This window comes from Ceratotherium simum, chromosome 10 (assembly GCF_057802395.1).
Source record: "Ceratotherium simum simum isolate JZ-2026a chromosome 10, ASM5780239v1, whole genome shotgun sequence".
Lineage (NCBI taxonomy): Eukaryota > Metazoa > Chordata > Mammalia > Perissodactyla > Rhinocerotidae > Ceratotherium > Ceratotherium simum.
In genome coordinates, this window is record NC_141909.1 from 34,003,109 (window position 1) to 34,025,270 (window position 22,162).

Sequence of the window (22,162 nt, forward strand, 5' to 3'; positions counted from 1 at the left end):
CAGTCACCCCGTTCACCCTCCTCCCTCCTCCCATCCCCTCTGGTAACCACCAATCTAATCTCTGTATCTGTGATTTTGTTTGTAATTGTTCTTGTTGTTTTTATCTTCTGTGTATGAGTGAGATCATAAAGTATTTGACTTTCTCTGTCTGACTTATTTCACTTAGCATAATACCCTCAAGGTCCACCCATGTTGTCACAATTGGCAAGATTTCATCCTTTTTTATAGATGAGTAGTATTTCATTGTGTATATATACCACATCTTCTTTATCTATTCCTCCCTTTATGGGCACTGAGGTTGTTTCCAAGTCTTGGCCATTGTGAATAATGCTGCAATGAACATAGGCGTGCATATATCTTTACACATTTGTGTTTTCATGTTCTTTGAATAAATACCCAGCAGTGGAATAGCTGGATCATATGGTAGTTCTAGTCTTAATTTTTTGAGGAATCTCCATACTGTTTTCCACAGTGGCTGCACCAGTTTGCGTTCCCACAAGCAGTGTATGAGAGTTCCATTTTCTCCACATCCTCTCAAATACTTGTTATTTCTTATCTCGTTAATTATAGCCATTCTGATGGGTGTGAGATGATATCTCACTGTAGTTTTGATTTGTATTTCCCGATTAATTAGTAATGTTGAACATCTTTTCATGTGCCTGTTGGCCATCTGTGTATCTTCTTTGGAAAAATATCTATTCAGATCTTATGCCCATTTTTTAATTGGGTTTTTTGTTTTTTTGTTGTTGAGATGCATGAGTTCTTTATATATTTTGGATATTAACCCCTTATCACATATATGGTTTGCAAATATCTTCTCCCAATTGTTAGATTGTCTTTTCATTTTATTGATGGTTTCCTTTGCTGTACAGAAGATTTTTAGTTTGACGTAGTCCCATTTGTTTGTTTTTTCTATTGTTCCCCTCGCCTGGTCAGACACGGTACTTGAAAATATGCTGCTAAGACCGATGTCTAAGAGTGTACTGCGTATGTTTTGTTCTAGAAGTTTCATGGTTTCAGGTGTTACATTCAAGTCTTTAATCCATTTTGAGTTAATTTTTGCACATGGTGTAAGAGGGGTCTACTTTCCTTCTTTTGCATGTGGCTGTCCAGTTTTCCCAACATCATTTATTGAAGAGACTTTCCTTTCTCCATTGTATGTTCTTGGCTCCTTTGTTGAAAATTAGCTGTCCATAGATGTGTGGGTTTATTTCTGGGCTCTTGATTCTGTTCCATTGATCTGTGTGTCTGATTTTGTGCCAATACCATGCTGTTTTGATTACTATAGCTTTGTGGTATATTTTGAAATCAGGGGGTGTGATACCTCAGCTTTGTTCTTTTTCTCAGAATTGCTTTGGCTGTTGAGGGTCTTTTGTTCCACATAAATTTGAAGATTCTTTGTTCTATTTCTGTGAGGAATGTTGTTGGAACTTTGAAAGGGACTGCATTGAATCTGTAGATTGCTTTAGGAAGTATGGACATTTTAACTATGTTAGTTCTTCCAATCCAAGAGCACAGAATATCTTTCCATTTCTTTGTGTCTTCTTCAATTTCTTTCAACAATGTTTTATAGTTTTCAGTGTACCGGTCTTTCACCTCTTTGGTTAAATTTATTTCTACGTATTTTATTCTTTTTGTTGCAATTGTAAATGGGATTGTATTCTTAATTTCTCTTTCTGCTGCTTCATTGTTAGTGTATAGAAATGCAACTGATTTTTTTATGTTGATTTTGTATTCTTCAACTTTACTGTACTCATTTATTATTTCTAAAAGTTTTTTGGTGGATTCTTTAGGGTTTTCTATATATAAAATCATGTCATCTGCAAAAAGTGACAGTTTCACTTCTTCCTTTCCAATCTGGATCCCTTTTATTTCTTTTTCTTGCCTGACTGCTCTGGCTAGGACTTCCAATATTATGTTAAATAAGAGTGGTGAAAGTGGGCATCCTTCTCTGGTTCCTGTTCTTAAACGGATAGCTTTCAGTTTTTCTCCATTGAGTATGACGTTACCTGTGGGTTTGTCATATATGGGCTTCACTATGTTGAGGTACTTTCCTTCTATAGCCATTTTATTCAGAGTTTTTCTCATAAATGGATGCTATATCTTGTTGAATGCTTTCTCTGCGTCTATTGAGATGATTATGTGATTTTTATTCTTCAATTTGTTAGTGTGGTGTATCGTGTTGATTGATTTGTGGATGTTGAACCATCCCTGCATCCCTGGAATAGATCCCACTTATTCATGGTGTAGGCTCTTTTTAATGTATTGCTGTATTCAATTTGCTAGTATTTTGTTGAGGATTTTTGCATCAATGTTCATCAGTGATATTGGCGATGTTCATCAGTGATAATTTTCTTTTTGTGTGTTGTCCTTGTCTGGTTTTGTTATCAGGCTAATGGTGGCCTTGTAGAATGAGTTAGGACTCTTCCCTTTCTCTTCAACTTTTTGGAAGGGTTTGAGAAGGACAGGTATTAAGTCTTCCTTGAATGTTTGGTAGAATTCACCAGGAAAGCCGTCTGGTCTTGGACTTGTATTTTTGGGGAGGTTTTGATTACTGTTTCAATCTCCTATTGGTGATTGGTCTATTCAAATTCTCTACTTCTTCTTGATTCAAGATTGGAAAGTTGTATGATTCTAAGAATTTATCTATTTCTTCTAGATTATCCAATTTCTTGGCAAATAGCTTTTCATAGTATTCTCAATTATGCACTCTCATATTTACCATCATGCAAAGGAAAAAACTGAGATCCACTTAGGTTAAGTAACTTGCCCAAGATTACACAGTTAGTAAGAGGTGGAGCTGGGATTTTTAATGGAGGTCTCAAATTTTTAAGTTGTATTACAGTGTGTGTGTGTGTGTGCGCGCGCACGTGCGTGTGTGTGTGTAAGATACTAAAATGTTCTCTCCTTCATTTCTTTATACAATTTGTTTTCCTCTTACAGATGTCTACTGAGCAATGTACAGGGCATTCAATAAGAGTCAGAAATGGCTCAAAATCAATCCCAGTGCTCAGAAGCTTTTGGTGGCTATTACATATTTTCCAAGTAAAATGATGACTTTTTAATTGGAAAAAAAATAAAGAGAACTGGATGTTTGGCCCTCAAAGTTAGCCTAGGAAATTCAGATGTTGCAGGAAGGAAATTAAGTGGCTCTCACTGCACTTCACAGAGAGTAACTTGAACGTTGTGAAGAACAGAATCCAATATCTATTGAATACAAACAGGGTTTGTGTCATTATCCTTGGCTGTGGGACACATTTTTAATATATTTGTCTGTGTGATAAGATTGTAAGTTCCTCAAGTGTTGAGACTCTTTGTATACCTCTACACTGCCACAAAGCCTGGTGCACTGTTGTGTCACTCAAGATTGTGTTTAATTGAATTGAGATAGGATCTCTTATCAGTATTTAGTGCTTTTTCATGAAATACTTGGGAAATTTCTCATCTTTCTTTCTTTCACAGCACTTAGACCGCTGCAAAGATAGCCAAGCTACAGTTAGCCCACAATTCTGATTCCCAATGCCAAATAAAGCTCAGGCCCTTTTCTCATTCTAGAGGAAGTGTTTCACACATTTTTGTATATGACCCTTTTCCTGGATTCTAACAGGACCTCCCCATTGCACTGAGAATTATTAATCCAAAAGATTTTCTGACCACCCATTTTGTTAGGAAAGTAGAAGTTTAAAAGATTATGTTTTGAATTTAGAGATTCTGCCTTTCGACAAAATGATATATAATCTCTTTAATATTATAATATCACTACCAAAAATATTAATGTTAGCAAAATTCTCAGACAAAATATGCATCTGTTTTTTAAAATATACATTTAATTTTGTAGTACTAGATTTTCCTTTCCTTGCTAATTACACATAATTGGTGATAGATTGGCCACCAAGAGTTCAAATCCTTGGCATATCATGCTGCAGCTCTCTGAATTGCCTCTGTTTGCAAGATTGTGCTACAAGGTTTGAGAGTCCTTTCTCTATGGCAATTCCAAAGATATACTTTAGATGGATTTTACAGAGAAGAGACAATCTCTTTAATGTGTTTGATTCTAATAATTGAATCACATTATTATCATTAAAAAAGTATGTTTTTAATGTTTCATACCTTTTGACCTAGCCAATGAGGGTCTTGAATGTGAACATTCATAATTTCAAAAATAAAATTAACTTCTTTAAACTTAAACTAATAACCATATTTTTTTTTTCTTTTTCTTTAGTCTGTAAATTCTTCATCTTGTGTTTTTGGTTCATTAAGAATAAGCTTTAAAAATATTTAATGTAGCAGGGTGGAAGTGGGGGAAATGAGTGAAGGGTCGAAGGTACAAACATCCAGTTATAAGATAAATAAGTTCTGGGGATGTAATGTACAGCATGGTGACTATAGTTAAAATACTATATTGTATATTTGAATGTTGCTAAGAGAGTAGATCTTAAAAGTTCTCATCACAAGAAAAAAAATTGTAACTATGTAGGTGGTGGATGTTAACTGAACTTATTGTGGTGACCATTTCACAAAATATACATATATCAAATTATTATGTTGTACACCTTAAACTAATACAATCTTATATGTCAATTATATCTCAGTAAAACTGGGGGGGAAATGTCTAATTTAATGATGAGTTAAGATCTGTGAAATACTTCCTACAAAGATACTTACAATTCACTTAATCACTTGTAGGGCAACAGAATAGCATAGCAGGAATTATATTGTCTATTTTTCATCATAGGCTCAGCTGGTAAAGTAATTTGCCCTGAATTAAGAAGAGATCCTCATAAGATAAGAAGGGAATAGTTATGAGCTTATGCCCTCGTGGTTTGAATAGTGAACAGGCTGTCACTTGATTTGAGGATGGAAATTCTCTTTCTACCACTTCCTGCATGGCCTGTCCTAAGGAATAAGGACTATTGTGCTTCCCTGTCCCAAACTGTGTGCTCTGTATAACTTACATGTTTGTAAAGCAGAATAAAAGTGTTAATGAGTATATTATCATTGGCAAAGAGGCAGATGCCAAATGTTTAGAAACTCTTGAAGACTGGCTTTAGATTCTTAACTGTTCTGGGTTTTGTTCTAGTGCACAGGGTTAAACGAACTGCCCATGTGTTGTGTTGTACTCTGATTTGTTTTCCATAATCCTATGCATAGTGAGCCCGCTGCCTCACGAGAAAAACAAAGTATAGCTTAAATCACCACTTCTTACCACAGGCTCATTCGTTCTCATTCTAGAATCAACACTTTACATTTTCCTTGTTAGAAAATTAGCAATGCGGCTCATATCCCTAGGATCAGTGGATGAGGGAAGAGATAATTTGTACAGATTACCCAATTTCCTGTGGGTGAATTGGAACACAGAAAGGAGGGAAGAATAGGGAAGGAAAATACCAGAGTGGCCAGAGACAAATGGGCCACTCAAAAGTGGTTGCCTGGAATGTAGGGAATGAAAACCTGAGGTAATTGTTTGAAACTGAATGAGTCAATTGTTTAATACTATTTAAAAATATTTGAAAAGTCCATAACCTCTAAGAAAAGTCAATGTTTTTATAAGCAAGATAACCAGAGTAGTACAAGCCATAACTCCTCCTAAAAACACTTCAAATATAATATTAGAGTTAGTGTTATAAGGTATGTTGTGTAAACCACCTATTGCAAATTTTTAAACGTATTCTAAAATAGGCGGGGGCCTATAATGGGTAATGAAAACAGAGGAGACATTCTTTCTTGACATCTAGATCCTTAGATTTTTATCGTGGTTGGGTACCACGGTATAAACTTGAAGTTCTGGTTAATTAAATGGATCACAACCAAGAATAGAATGAAAAGAGAGAGAGAAAAATGATCTCTTCAGTATGACTATTTAATTCAGATGTCACATGAATAAACTTGCATCTCATGATACCTCAATATCACACATTACCTATGAGACAACTGGAAGCCCAGTTTACCGCATTTGAAAGCTATTAATTACCAGTGACAGAGTTAATATTTGACAGTTCTCTCCCACTACTATAATCCTAAAATCTCTACAATCTGGAGGAAAGATTCATCCTCTTACAAGTGGCCCTGGCCCTTCACCTTTGGTGTAGGCTTCAAACTCAGCTAAGCATGTCCTCACTTTCTCTACCCAGCAGTGAGGTTCAGTCTCCAGATGCTTTTGTTTCAGTTGACTGTTCAGTTTTGTTATAAATGATATATAGAAGGAGCCAAGTCCTTTCTCTCTGTCTATATAAGGGTCAGGAAAGTTAATCCTTAATGACACGTGGTTACCAAAGCTTTATGCATTTGCATGGGTCCAAGAATGTGTTTGCTGAGTCAGAGCCAGTCAACATCATTTTTTAAGCAATTTTTTTCTTCACTCCACGCACTTGGTTAGGAAGGTCACGTAACTTCAGTGCCCACATGCCTGGCTGGACCTCTCGAAGACCTCAATCTACATGTTAGCTTCCCTGAAAGCCTAGTAAATCTCAGGAGTAAGGATTCCAGTTGCTGGCGAGAGTGAGTTACTTTTCATTTCATCCCAGATTTGGTCATAAAGAACTTCATCTGACAACATTGTCTGATGCAATAAAACTCTGTTGATTGTTTTAATTATAAATTCATTAATTTGGTTTAATTTGAAAAAATGTATTTAGTGATTTCTTTTCTTTCCACTCTGAGCGAATTTGCTGTCAGTCTATGCCTCTCAGGAATTTACCCTTTAGCTAGTGTAGATGACCACTAGGAAAACAACTTTTAGAATATTTACACAGCAAAATATAACGAAGGACCAAAAAAATATAGGGCAGCTATGTCAAGGTCAAGGGAAGTTCATTTTCTAAATATAACAATAAAGCGTAAATGAGAAGATAACTCCATGGTCATTTTCTGTCATCAGCATATGCCTAGTGATTTATTTTAGACTGGCTCTGACCAGCCCAACAGTCAAGGGGCTGGGAAGACCTCTTGAAGTTTGCAATAGCGGTAATAAACTTCAAAGAAGTTGCTAGCAAGATGCTACACAACTCAAAGCAGCCCAAATATCCCAAACATGTAGCAATGGTGGTGCAATCATCCTCCCAACCACAAATTCCTGAAGCCCTTCCAGATGCCACGCAGAAACCTGGGGTTCTGAATCATCCAAGTAAAAGCCAGATTCATACACAAAATAGAATCTTTGACATATTTTTAAATCTGAAAGTTGCTTAAGATTTAGAGAAAAATAAAAGTCATTCAATTTGCCCCTCAAAACTTCAGTGAACTCTCCTCAAATGGTAGGGTGAGATTCCTAAAAATCCAAATGATTTTAGGAGGAAAGATTCTGTGATTGACAGACTGTCAAACTTAAGGGAAAATGAGTTGAGAAGAGTAATTTTATAAAGGAATCTAGAAAAGTTCTTACAAATATTTTTATATTTACTAAGAAAGTTTTTTTAAATAATAAGAGCAAACATTTCAATACTTTCTGTGTGCCAGGCGCTTTGCTTACATTATCTCGGTTTTTACAACAATGCTAAGCAACATCCATATTCTACACATGAAGTTTAAAAACTTGCCCCAAGTCATACACTTGTAAATAATAAAACTAGAATTTAAAACCAGAGTTGTATCATTTCAAAGCCAATCCTACAGCAGTGATGATGGTAGAGCTGGTGGAAGTAGGGGGGAGGCATTTCAAAATCTCCATTTACTTCCTATAATATCTCCATGCTTTTCTGGAGTTTTTCCCTTAAGCTTTTGAGCAACCATTATGCCTATGTAGTCTCCCTGCCTATGTAGCTCTGTTTCCCTGCCATAATTAATTTCCTGTGTCCTGTGGCTAGGAAGAGGGCATTTTAAACTTTCTTTGCCAAGAAGAGTCACTTCCTGCTTATACTCCACCAAGCTGAATACAGATTTTTACATTGCATAGAGTCAGGACATTTCCTGTTTTTCACGTTTATACATCTCAATGGCAGCTGCAATTCATCGGCATTACCTCTAATCACTTTATCCTAATAGCCAGATTGTCTTAGATCCTATCAAGAATCATAGTGAATGATATTGGCCTTAAAAAACTTTTTTGGGTGAATTAATGCTTGATTTTTACTATTGGTGCTATTAATTTATAAATCCAATGGGAGGACATATCTTTAAAAAGCAGTAGTGTTCCCTCTGAAACTCAATTTGCCGCCATCTTTTTGCATCTGGTCTTATTCCAGGGTGGAGAGAGCAGAGGTTTCCAAGCAATAGATTAAAATCTGCAATCGAGGGCCGGCCCGTGGCTTAGCAGTTAAGTGCGCGCACTCCGCTGCTGGCGGCCCGGGTTCGGATCCTGGGCACGCACCGATGCACATCTTCTCCAGCCATGCTGAGGCCGCGTCCCACATACAGCAACTAGAAGGCTGTGCAACTATGACATACAACTATCTACTGGGGCTTTGGGGGAAATAAATAAATAAATAAATAAATAAATAAATAAATAAATAAATAAATAAATGAAAATCTGCAATCAATGTGCCATGACTCCCGAGTCAATTATCTCCAGCCTGATCTCTACCCTCAGCTCTAGATTTGTATTAGTATTTGCAAAGAGATAACATCTCCTAGATGCCCCACACATTCTTCAAACTAAATATACTTAGAAATAAATTCCAAAACCAACTACAGTCATGTGCAGAATAATGAATGACATTTCAGTCAACGACGGACCACATATATGACGGTGGTCACATAAGATTAGTACCATATAGCCTAGGTGTGTAGTAGGCTATACCACCTAGGTTTGTGTAAGTACACTCTACGATGTTCACACAACAACAAAATCGTCTAACAACGTATTTCTCAGAACGTATCACCGTCTTTAAGTAATGCATGACTCTACCTCTTTTATATTCCTGGTCTCCCTTAATAGAACCCCATCTAACCCATTCCTGTAAACTAGAAATCTAAGAGTTTAATAGTCTATCACTAAGATCTATCCTGTCATTTCCACCTCCTAAATAGCTTTCAATTAAACCCTTTCCTACCTCTCCTGCCACTTCCTTTGCTGGCAACCCCATTACTGAACATACTAGTCATACTGCCTGCCACACCCACCCAGACCTTTCCCACTTTGCCTCTTTTATGAAAGAAGTATGAGTCTGTTTTTTGAACAAGGGCTGACAATAAATGGACCAGAGCAGACACACCTGTGCCAAGAGTCTAGCCAGTGATTAATGAGGTCACTTAACTCAGAACATTCTGTTCAAGAGAGGCAGCAGCATCTAGCAGATTCGTTCCTGCCATAATTTGGATGTGGAATATGGGAGGGATTGACCCATCCGCAGAAAGAGGAGAGCAGAGCAGACATGCTGAGTGAAGCCAAGAATTTTGTGCTAGAAAAACAGAGGGAGAAGTTGGTCCTTAGACGTGCTGAATCGTAGACAGATTGACAATTGGAAATCTGGTGCACAAGTGCACGTACATGAACACTCATTTTTATTGAGGAAATTAACCTCTATGCCTTACAACCAGGGCCCTTAGAGGGGGTGCAAATTTTTGTTTGTAGGATTGTGGAAGATTGGACAACCCCTTCTGGGATGGCGGAACAAGCCACCCATGTGTGGCAAAGATAAGGTGGATACTGTCCTAGCCAAAGTAAGGCTTTGGTGATTTTGCTTTGGCGAAATTCCAAGGAAATAGGAAATGCAAGCAAAATTCTCCCTCCCTCTACATCCTTCTCCCCGTGCTGCCCCTTCTAGAAGAATAGGCACCAAGTTGGTAAAAGTGATGACTTTTGGATGGTGAAAATATGAGAGACTGGTAAGATATTTCCAATTATTTGTTTGTTTTTTTTCTCCCAACAATGTATATACACTGGTTTGGGAATAAAAGAAAGAAGAAAGCAAAAATGAAAAGACAAAAAAAAGAAAATGAAATTCAAGAACACCAGAGCTGGATGACTGCCTCTCATACGATGAGACGGTTGCGTTGGGGAAGCACATGCTCTGGTCCCAGGTTGCCTGGCTGAAAGCAGATAAGGAAACACAGGGCCACCATATGACTTGGCTTCAGGAAACCCTTTCTGTTTGTAACCGGTATTCTGAGACCACTTAAAATCAGATCCAAAACTAATAGTTCCCACTGCTGAATTGCAATGTCAAGCTGAATTGTCTGACTTGCCAGGTTTCTATGGTTAAAATTAATGCCCTGCTTGGCAAAGACTGTCATACTAGCAACTGGAACCATCTGAGAGGAGTCAGAGCAGTCTGGATTTCCTGACCCCTGGGTCCCTTTGAATTACGTGTCTGCATTCATCTGCTTCCCCCAAGAGTGGAATGGGGTGCAAGGTAGTCATAAAGATTCAAACACAGCATTAGATCCAGTGATGTGCACAAACAGAGGATGGGGAAGAAAAGAATACCATCAAAAAGAAATTACAGGAGTTGTCTCAGGAGTATGGGGAAGAGCTTCATGAGAATATGTAGACATGAATTTTACATTTGCTTAACCAAGGAGTAAAAACATAACTTGAGAATATCTAGCCAAATTCATTCCAAGCTTGGGATGAGAAAGGAAGGACTTAACCGCTTCGCCACCAGGCCAGCCCCTGGTCTTATGTTCTTTTATCTTTGGTCTTGTCCCACTCCACTCTACCTACCATGTAACTTCTAGGATAATATTTCTAAAACAAAATCCTGTCAGTTTATTCTGACCCATCTATAGCCTTCAAACCTGTCTATGACACTGAGTGTGATCCTGCAACCCTTTTCCATTCTTGCTCTTCACAAACCCCCCACAGATGCTCTTTGCTCCAGTCACAGGACCATCTCAAGTCCCTCAAGCGCATCAACTCTATTGCCTTGGTAAACTTAGACATAGCTTGTTGTCTACTCATTGCTTTCTTCCCCTGGCCTGCCTGATTCTACCAACCACCCTTGATGCACACTGAATTAAGCAGACTCAGCCCCAAAATTCATTGCCTTCTTAGGGAACTCTTCACTGACTAGGCTCGAAAAAGACGTTTCCCTACCTCTGTTCTTCTGTAGCTCCCTTCGCTCCTGCTTATGGCACTAATTACATTGTTGTGTCTCCGTTTACATACCTGTTTCTCCCACTGGAATGTGATCTCCTTAAGAGTGAGAAGAATCTCTTTAAATCTGTAAATCCTCTTTATATATCTTTAAATCCCCAGGACCTGGCAAAGTTACCATGATGCTATAACATTTATTGAAAGAATGGCTAGTGATCATTACCTACTAGAGGTCGCCAAAAGTCACAGTCAATACCCAAAAGAGGGCTTGGAGTTGCTAAAATGAAGTCTCTGTGTAGAGTTAAGGGATAAGTCACCACCCTACCCCCACCCCCACCCCCATCCCCTGCCAACCTGTTGTATCCCATCCTTTTGAGAAGCTTAGCAATTCTTTAAAAAATAAATTAAATGTGACTCTCCTCCTCCAACGCATATACCCATGAGTTGGAAAACTTCCTATCTGACTGTGTACTCAGGACTTTATTGTCAATCAACATTGTCATGACTCTTTATAATTCATTTACTTCATCTAATATACTGGGTAATGGAAGTGAAGTGCTTGAGCCACCCTATAATACAGAGTGACTCTGTCGGTCCTATAACATCCGAATTCTGCTTATGTGTCTATTTTTGAATTGGAACATTCTTAACAGTTCCCCTTAACATCTCAGCAAGCCTTTATTAAGAGTGTACTATCGGGCCAGCCCCGTGGCTTAGCGGTTAAGTGCACGTGCTCCACTACTGGTGGCCCAGGTTCGGATCTGGGCGCACACGGACACACTGCTTCTCCGGCCATGCTGAGGCGGCGTCCCACACACAGCAACTAGAAGGATGTGCAACTATGACCTACAACTATCTACTGGGGCTTTGGGGAAAAAAAGGAGGAGGATTGGCAATAGATGTTAGCTCAGAGCCGGTCTTCCTCAGCAAAAAGAGGAGGATTAGCACGGATGTTAGCTCAGGGCTGATCTTCCTCCCAAAAAAAAAAAAAAAGAAAGAGTGTACTATATGCCAGGCATGATTTTTGTTGTCACAATTTATTGGGTGTGTGGCAGGGTCGATAAATTATGCACTACAAGTCAGGTATGAAAGAAATGTAGTTTATTTTCTACATCTAATTTAATTTTGCTCTCAAGCTATCACACTGCTGGGTAATAGGAGAAAACATGACTGTTGAATGATAGCATATGATCTCTTTTGGACAGTCACTTTGGAGTAAATCCTCGGTCCTTCTGTTCTTATCCACCCCCACTCCCAAGATGGTTCCTGGATGTATGGGGTCTTTCAAAACCATGAGTTACTGGGATAGAAGACATCATGTCCAGAGATCCCAGGACAGGATGACCTTCGGGTCCTCATTGACCTCTCTGGTAATGTTCTATCTGAATATCCCGTAGGCCCACGGTGCTTAAGTCGGGGTCTGATGGACGCATGGGTTGTTCTCATACTGGTTCCATGAGAACACCTTGGCTCTCCCTGGCCTTGTGGGCCTGTCTGAGTATCAGCCCAGTCCTTCTTCTAGCTCTGATTTAGGCCATCTACCCTGCAGCCCGTACAGTGATGTCACTTTGCACTTGTTCTCACGGCTGGCTCGTAGATTCTCCATCCAGGTACTTTCTGTGTCTCCTACTGGTCAGACACACTTACTTCCTTCTGGATTCCTTCCATTGGCACAGGACACTCAAGCATGTGGAGAGAGTTGGAGGAGAAGTGGAGAGTCTGACTTCCAGCCCTCTATTTGACTCCTCGCTCATCCCTTAGGATAATGTTTCTGAAACTACAGTGAGTTCCCCCTCAATCCAATGCAGATCAATATTTTTGTAAAATACAATAAAAATTAATTACTAGAAAAATAAACAATAAAGAAGTACATAATACAGGTTTTAAAAATTATTTGATTCAACATGCGTAAAATTAGTGTTCTTAGTTTGAGCTCCTATAACAAAAATACCATAGACTATATGGCTTATAAACAACAGAAATATATTTCTCACAGTTTTGGAGGCTGGAAGTGCAAGATGGGGGTGGCAGCGTGGTCAAGTTCTGGTGAGAGCCCTCTTCCAGGTTGCAGACGGTATCCTCACATGGGGGAAAGGAGAGTGGAAGCAAGCTCTCTTGTGACTCTTATAAGGGCACTAATCTCATCCATGAGCTCTCTACCCTCATGACTTGGTCTAATCTTCATTACTTCCCAAAGGTCCCACCTCCTAATACCACCACATTGAGGGGTACGGTTTTAACATATGAATTTGGGAGAGAGACAAATATTCAGTTCATAACACTAGTCTATCAAATTGCTATAAAAGTTTCTAAATGCTTACTCCCCATTTCAGAACTTATCTTGGTATGGTTTGCAGGCCATAACAAAGGATTGCAGGCCAATACCTTCTCAGGACCACACTTTGAGTAGTGCTGGCCTGGAATGTGCCATGTTGGGCAGAGCACTTCTCCAAGGTGGCCCTCAATCTTCCCAGGCAGTGCCCAGGGAGAGGAAGAACAAGTTCCACTACTCTGGAATTCTGCACAGTTTCCCTTTTACATTTTTTCAAATAGCCTTCAAAGGCCACACCCAACTATATTTGCTGTCACCACACCCCAGGGTTGTCCCCTCAGGGGTAAAGCCAGAACACCCTTCTTTTTCTGTCTTGCTCTCTCTCAGTGTCTGCCTCTCTGGCCAGGAGCCTCTCCACTTTCTCCTCTCCCCTCATTTTCCCTCTACTTGGGGTTGATAGATAAAACTCTCTTTACTTTTGATATGTAAACAAGAGGGATTTTTTCCTTTTGCTTTTTTCTTTTTTCTTTCTCTTTCTCTCTTTTTTTTCCTTTTGGCATTTTAGAAAACTCTTTTCACTCTCTAAAAGTCTCAACTCTCTTGCTGGAATTTTTTTTAAGTTGACTTTGGAACTCAAAGCTGATCAATGCCCTCTTTGTTCCAGAGGGTACCCGCCCTCCTTCTGGAAGGACAACTGCCATTGACAAAATGGGTAGGAAGCCTCAGAGGCAAAAAAAATGTAGAGGATATGAAAATATTTCATAAAACACCTATTACACTCACATCTGGGGGATACAAAAAGGAGGAATCATGAAGGATTTAAAAACCCTTCATCACTATTAAATTATATTTGCTTGATAATTGCATAAAATGATGCTTTAGATGGAAACATTTACATATTCCTTTAGTATACATTCATCTCACAATGAGAAAAGAAGAATTTCCATGGTACATATCTTTCTATGTATGAAACCAAAAATAATAGCACTAGTATAAAATAAAGTTAAAATTGTAAGAGTTACTCATTGTGTGTGTGTGTGTGTGTGTGTGTGTGTGTGTGTGTAAACAATTGGACAGAGGATTTTTATCTGAGTGATCTTTATGCATTCTTGAAATTTTAACTTCACATACAAATTAACCTCAGCTTTACACTTATGAAAATTGAGTTGCCCAGAGAAAATTGGATGGTTCCTTCTCAATATTTTTTTTTCAAAAATTACAATTTTGTAAAGATGCCTGCAAAGTTACTTCATAGAAATCAAAATAACCATCAAAAGGAACTAGAAAATCTAGACAGTGTTTGTACACTTTCTCTTCCTGTTATCAATTATTTATTATGACCACATGAATAATTCTAGTCATTATTTCTATTTCAATAGCTATTATACACTTGCAAGTTGCTGTAAAAAATAAATTCTAGTTTTCTGAGACCTTATCTTTTTAAGACTTAGAGCTGAACATGGGTCATATTCATTATACTATTTGAAATTTTTGCTCAGGGCCTGAAATAGTGAAGAAACCAAATAAATGTTCACCAAATTAATTAATTATTGAAGTGAAATCTCACCTTCCCCTAACTTCTATTAGGCACACTATCCCTGCATGTGTGCACATTTTAAATTAAACTAACTTAATAAAAAAGGTATAGGAAACACACAATTTTTTTTAATTCTAAACAAATATTGCCATATATATCTACAGTATCTTTCAACAATGCATTCTCAGGGTATTTGCCAGACTCTAGGTAGGAAAGAAATGGCATAGTCAAATTGTATATTTGGGGAGAATTTAATTAAAGGATTACTTTTGAGGATGTGATCTGAACGTAGGGAAACCACAAAAAATAGTACAATACCATGGGGCTGGTTACCAGGGGCATTGTTATCATCCTCAGGCAAAAAGAAGCCAGTAGAGCAGAACCCTGAGATGGAGAAAGCTTAATAACTCGCCATCCTCAGAAGGCTGTACAAAAAATAAAGAAACCAAGCTAAGAACACAAACATATATTTCTGTTACAAAGTCAAGTAGCATTTTAAATGACATAAAGTTTATTCTTCTTTCCCACTACTTACTATCACCTCTCATTGATAATATTATAAACACTATATGACTTTGGGTCAAGGGATGCAGCCAACCCAAACTGATCCCTATACTCTACAAGAAAAGAGCCTGAGGAATAAATATCCTATCTTTACTCTCCTTGCTCCTCTGATCTCCTGCTGATGTCCCCGATTGGCAGACTCAACCAGAAATCAAAGGCTAAGGAAGCCACTGCTGTCAATCAGAGTCCTTGTTTCCAGAGTAGGGTGGAGGAGAATAGAAAGAGAAGGTTGAGGGAAAAACACAAGGCATCTAACCCACTCAATGTGTTGTCTTGTAATGTACACTTTAAGAGGACACATGGTTGCATGTGTGCCATTTAAAATATCTTGCACTGGATGTGTGCTTAGAAAGTATGAAAGAGCTAACGAGGGGATATATGCATGCATATCAAGAGTAACATAATTTGCCTTATTTTCTTTTCATAATACTTTGTGATATTTTTTTGAGTTTTCATTATTGCCAGGTACCCCACATTTTCAGATTGTGGTGGGTATGTCATGCTTTGTGGCCACCAGCCATGAAAAACCTCCTTAAATTTATGGAGTTTCCATCTTTGTGAGTCTTGCATCCCAGGGTAGAGACCCCGACCTCGGGCACATAGCCTAGGTTAAGCCGACCAGAGTCACCCAAACAAGGCTGGGTTTGCAAGAGAGCGAGGAAGGAAGGCAACTGCACAAGGACTCCCTTTTCCTGGCACGCGACTAGAGTGACAAGGTTCATAGCAGGAAGTGTCCCTTGCTCAGCCCTGCAGTGTAGACAGCAGTGCCCATGCCCAGTGAGGGTGTGTATTCAATATATTTTTGGCTGTGAGGTCACTGTGTTTGATTTTCTAGCCCTCCAAAAGATTCTGCAAACTGTCATTAATAACTTTCTTTTCGCAGTAAAATTAGCTAAATTAAGTTCTGTTGTTTGTAAATGTTTTTAAAAAATCTGGGTGATACATTTTTCAACAATATTTTATACAATTTTATGAGATGTTGCCAATAAGGGAAACTTGAGATTGGAAAAGTTAAGATCACACAATTTATAAGTGGCTGGAGGGCTGACCACAGAAATCCACTCCCAGCAATGACCTCTCTGTCCCATCTGCCAGCTAATTCACCTACAGAGTCAACAACAGACTCCTTAAAAGAAGGGGATCCTGAAAGAGGTGCTTTAGAGAGAGACAGGCAAGCAAATAATTATCAGTTGAGAGGCTTTTATAAATCCAACTATGTCTATGAAAAAGGAATAAAGGAATCAGATTGTTTTTCAATGTAAGTAGTAAAAAAAGAAGTTACTTCTGGGAATGACAGGTACCTCAAACTGAAAACATCCGAGTTCCTTTCTTTTGTCTTCTCCTCTCTTTGAGCATCTTTAAATGAGAAACTTAGATGTCATCTAGGCCCCTTTTGGCCCTTGGAGCACAATATATACTTGGTGTCATCTCCTTTAATTCTTCAAGAGATGATTGGCCAAATTTTCTGTAAAATTCTGCTTTGTTTATTCTATTTTGGTTTCTGAATTCATGCATGCTCTGCTCTACATAGAAATATCACCTCCTTCACCTGTTTTCGCCACCTGGCTCCAAAACCAACCCACACCTTTATTGGAAATTTGTGGGCACAATAAGGATTTATATCATATATCATGCACCTTTCTCACATCTTGTCTTCTGTTCTCTGTTCTTCTGTCCTCCCTTCTCTCATCCTTCCTTCCCAGATTGCCCCCAGTTCTCCAAATTGTGTTCCCTTCCAGAAAAAAAGAAATGAAGTCACTCCCTTACAACAAACATATATATCCAAACCCATGAAAATGTTCAGCAAAGCAAAAGATCACCATCCACTTAATGACATCCACTGTCCTCAGAAGACAATAACAAAAGAGGAAGAACCAAGCTAAGAACACAAACATACGTTTCTGTTACAAATACGAGTAGGCTGTTAAATTATTCGATAAGGATGCATTAGTAATCACCAGGATTTTCCTCCTGACAGAAGGGTCCAGAAGAAAGACAGAGAATAGGAATCCTGAGGGATGTGGAGTAAAGCAGGAAGTAGCTGCAGTTGGCAGCAAGGGCTAGGTTTATAATCCTGGCTTCTTCCACATCTTTACTAGCTCTTTAAGAAGGAAAGTTCCTGGGGCCGGCTGGTGGCGGCGTGGTTAAGTGGGAGCACTCCGCGGCTGCAGCCCAGGGTTCACAGGTTCAGATCCCAGGCGCAGACCTACACACCACTTATCAAACCATGCTGTGGCAGGTGTCACACATGTAAAGTAGAGGAAGATGGGCACGGATGTTAGCCCAGGGCCAGTCTTCCTCAGCAAAAAGAGGAGGATTGGCAACGGATGTTAGCTCAGGGCTAATCTTCCTCACAAAAAAAAAGAAGGAAAGTTCCTTAAAAGAGAGTTTTCAAGATGATTATAACCTAGAAGCCTACCTATGTTGTATCTGGGTCTGTGGTAACAAACCATTGAGCGGTGACAGCAAGCATTGGGAAATAAGAATACACCCTATGTCAACATAATTGATTTTCTTTGAAAATCTATTTATCTTAAGAATTTTAAAAATTATACGGAGAAGGAGCCCATAGATTTCACTAGCTGCCCAAAGTGTCCGTGGCACGAAAATAATCTCAGCTCTGCCTCTTTTTTAGCGTAAGGCATCCAAATGCAGACTTGAGATTTGCGGATCCAAATGCCTTGCCATTGAATTGGCAATTTAGACCCATTTTATGTGTGTCAAACTATAGAAATACAAAGTAATGAAACTGATTTTTCATGCCACGTACAAAAACTTGTTTCATTACTTTGTCATCACATCTCACACTATGTGACGCCAAAGCGTAATAAACATTCATAAATCATATTACAGAGCCTCGACACCTTACAAATTCATAATATCTTTTTAACAAATCCAAGGGGTGTTTTTAGACTTCTGGAAAGTGATTTTTTAAAAGTAAAACTAGGGGCTGTAGTGTAATACTGGAAAGGGAAGCTCAGGGATCCTAGACTAGTTTAAAATGTTACTTCTACTCCTAGGAGTTTAACATACTGTGGCTTTTTAAATACATGATGTAGTTTGCAAAAGGAATTGAACTTGAACAACCAGTTATAGGCAGTATTTTGGGGAGGGGGAAGGATACGCACTAACATATTGCTTGGTTTGCTTTTATTGTAGTTCCAGTATTGGTAACATGCTTCTATTTTCCTTTTTAAAAAAGAAAGGATTAAAATGTAGTCAATATTCAAGATACTTCTTGATTTGTTCTTCTGCTCTTTGGGGAAGGACAAATGGCTCTAGTGCTCATCAGTTTGCTGCCTTTTATTTACAAGGTTTAGTTATCTTAAGCTTGAGTGGGTCTGTTCAGATTTTAAAATGGACAATGAACTGAAAAGCCATGATGTACAGTCAACACAAGTGATTTGAACTGAAAGGAGAATAGCCCAACCCTTAAAAATTTCTTTCAAAAATTGTAATCATAAAAATTTGAAAGACAGAATTTAAATCATTCCAGCTTTTAAGGTGGAACTGGTGAAGGTAAAAATAATTATTGAGTGTGGGCGGGGAGGTAACATTTTACAGCTTACCTATACCAAATATCTCCCCCTGAACTGGCCAGTCTGACACTCTAAGAAGTTTTGTCTCAGAGGTGTCTCTAAGGAATGACCCACTTGTGCGAGTCAGGGGCTCTATACTCCTAACCTGTCTTCTAAACAGGCCTGTATACTAGAGCTGTGCAGCCACCCAGTGAGAATTTCTTCAGGGCAATCCCAAGAAAACTCCAAGACCACTTATTTCCTTGTAGCAAGAGACCTTCTGAATCCAGGATGCTAAACCATGTGACTCCCCTTAACCTGAGAGGAATCTGGCTTTTCATGAGACAGGCATTGGAGACTAAGAAGCAAGAGGGGAAATCAGCCCCTCCTAGGATTATATCAGAATGCTTTTGTTGCTAGTTTGTTAAATATAAGTGGAAAGAAAATGAATTTAACCCAACAAAATAAAAAGTTTTTCAGAGCTTTGGGCATTTATATTCTGTGGCAATGAGAGCGTCACAGTGAGAGACCACCACAGCGGTCAAGAAGAAGGAAAGTCCTATCTTGTGATAGAGCAACAATAAAGGAACTTCAAAGGTGGTATAGCCAGATAGGAAATGATAAATCAGTCACCTATGCCATAGATGCCAAGCTCTTTGTATCTCCTTGCTAATTCAAAAACAGAATATACTGCTTGTCACATGCTTCACATAAAATCCTTTGAAAAGGAAATTCATTAGAGGGAGCATTCACAATATAATGAAGCAGACATTTATTGCTAAAATGATTGTTGACTTAGCTTTTTAGTTATTTTGGTTCACATTAAAATACTCCTGCTTCTGACTTCAAAAACATATTGAGCATAAAGTAATGTGCAGTAATGCCCTGTGCTTCCAGAGGTCGCTTGTAGAGTAACCCCAGGCCCCAGGAACACATCTGGGCATCCAAACGCAAGTGGAGAAAAGGATTTTAGAACGCGGAGGAAAACTATTGTCACAAACCTCATACACTTTCTTCTGGAGGGAGGAAAGAGTTGATATGGCCGTTGGAACATTGGATCCCAGCTCTCTCATTTATAAGCTGTCAATAGCCTGACTATCAGTAAAATTTATCAGGAAGATGAAAATAATAATATCTACCATATAAGGTCTCTAGGAAGGTTTAACAAGATAATGCATATAAACATCTACCCGAAACATAAAAGACATTTAATAAATGGTATCTATTACAAGTATTATTTTGAAGAGTACAAACCTCTTTCATTCCCTCCTTCAGATGATAAAATATTAATTAAGGAAACAGATTAGAAGCCAAGAGGATATTCATGTACATAAAAAGCAACAGCTGAAAGAAATTAAGTAGCCAAAAAAAAACAATAAAGACATAGTATTCAGAACCCTGTCCCCACTCCTGGCAAAAAGCCCCTAGTCATCACTACCACTTAAGGTATCACGGCATTAGAGCACAGAATTGATGTCCATAATGATGACAGCTAAATGTCAAAGAAAGATTAGAAGGATTAACTTGAATAAAAGCTGTACAAGAGGGCAAGGGAAATATGCAATATATTCTTGATTGATTTCTATGAAAGTTTTTTCAATTAAAAAAAAAGTATTGGGGCTGGCCCAGTGGTGTAGTGGTTAAGTTCACATGCTTCGCTTCAGTGGCCCAGGGTTCACGGGTTCGGATTCCAGGCACAGACCTATGCACTGCTCATCAGCCATGCGATGGGGGCGTCCCACATACAAAATAGAGGAAGATTGACACAGATATTAGCTCAGGGACAATCTTCCTCACCAAAAAAAAAAATCTTGCTTTTTCAAGGGTTAAACTCCAAATTTAAACTATACTCAGATATCTTTTTCACCTATTAGATTTGCAAAGATCAAAAAATTCGATACTGTTGTCATGAGTGGAGACAAAAGAAGCATTTTTACGTGTTAGTGGGAGTGTATTTTGGTACAACTCCTGTAGAAGGTAATTTGACAATATCTATGAAATTACTAATGCACATACTTTTGACTGAAGAGTATACTTCAGGAATGCATACTACAAATATACTCTCAAGCGTGTGAATTGATGGATATGAGACAAGGTTACCCTTTGTAAAAATCTTTGTAATACCAAAATATTGGAAATAATATTGTTAATCAATAGTGTGCTGGTTAAATAACTTATGGCACTTAACCGGTACACTATTAATTAACTTATGGAACATTTATTTAATGGAATACTTTGCATACATTAAGCAAAAAAGAATGTGGAAACTCCCCAAGGAATGGTCAAAAATAATTTTCATAACATGTTAAGGGGAAAAAAAGGTGTGAAAAGCATGTATACTATACATTGGTGGATAGAGAAAATATAGATGCCTATGTTGTTGGTATATATATAAAATATTACTGGAAGGATATACCAGAAATTGGCAACACTTTGGCTGTACTAGGTAGTTGGAGAACTGAGGTGGAAGAGAGATTTTTCACGCTTTTGAACCTCTTGAATTTTGAACCATACGAATGTATCACCTATCCCAAAACAAAAACAACTTTTTGTTCCCATAGTTTGCAGTGTGAACAAGGCCTAGAAAAGGAGGATGACTGACCATGGAGGACGTTGAATGAAGGATGTTGAGTGGGGGCAGTTCCACATACGAGGTTAGATACGCGAAGTAAGGGAGGTGTAGATTTGTGGTTGCCATCAACAGAAAGAGTGAGGCAACTCTGCTGCCTCAAAACCGTGAAGAAGAAAACGTGCCAGATATAGACATTGTTTATGAAGAAAAGCTATTGATCTAGGGTGCATTTTTATTGTCCTGTTTTTCATCTTACTAAACAAGACGAAAAATTGGTTCTTCGATTTTTTTTCTTATGAGCCTACCGTTGTATATAATTCCTTTATGCCCTGAAAATAAATTACAGAGGAGGATCAGCACATATTTTTTCCCAAAATGTGTTCAGTAAAGCAATTGACCAACAAAAAGATCCACTAGAAAGAGGGTTCTGCCACCAAAAAGGGTTGGGAAACTCCAAATATCCTTCTTCATGCTTGAATATTCATGAGACACAGACGTATTTCCAAAGTTATTGATGTAAGAAAATCACTTCTTGCTTTTAGCTATTATCAGTCCACGGAAAATAATACTCAAAATGCTAGTTTAGAGGAACTGGCCCCTGTCAACTTTCTGGATTTTACCGTCGTGTTTTGCCCAGCATAATAATTGAGCCACAATTTCATAGATATATTTTTTAAAAGAAACAATAGTATGTTTCAATTATATTTACCACTTAGTAAAGCTTATG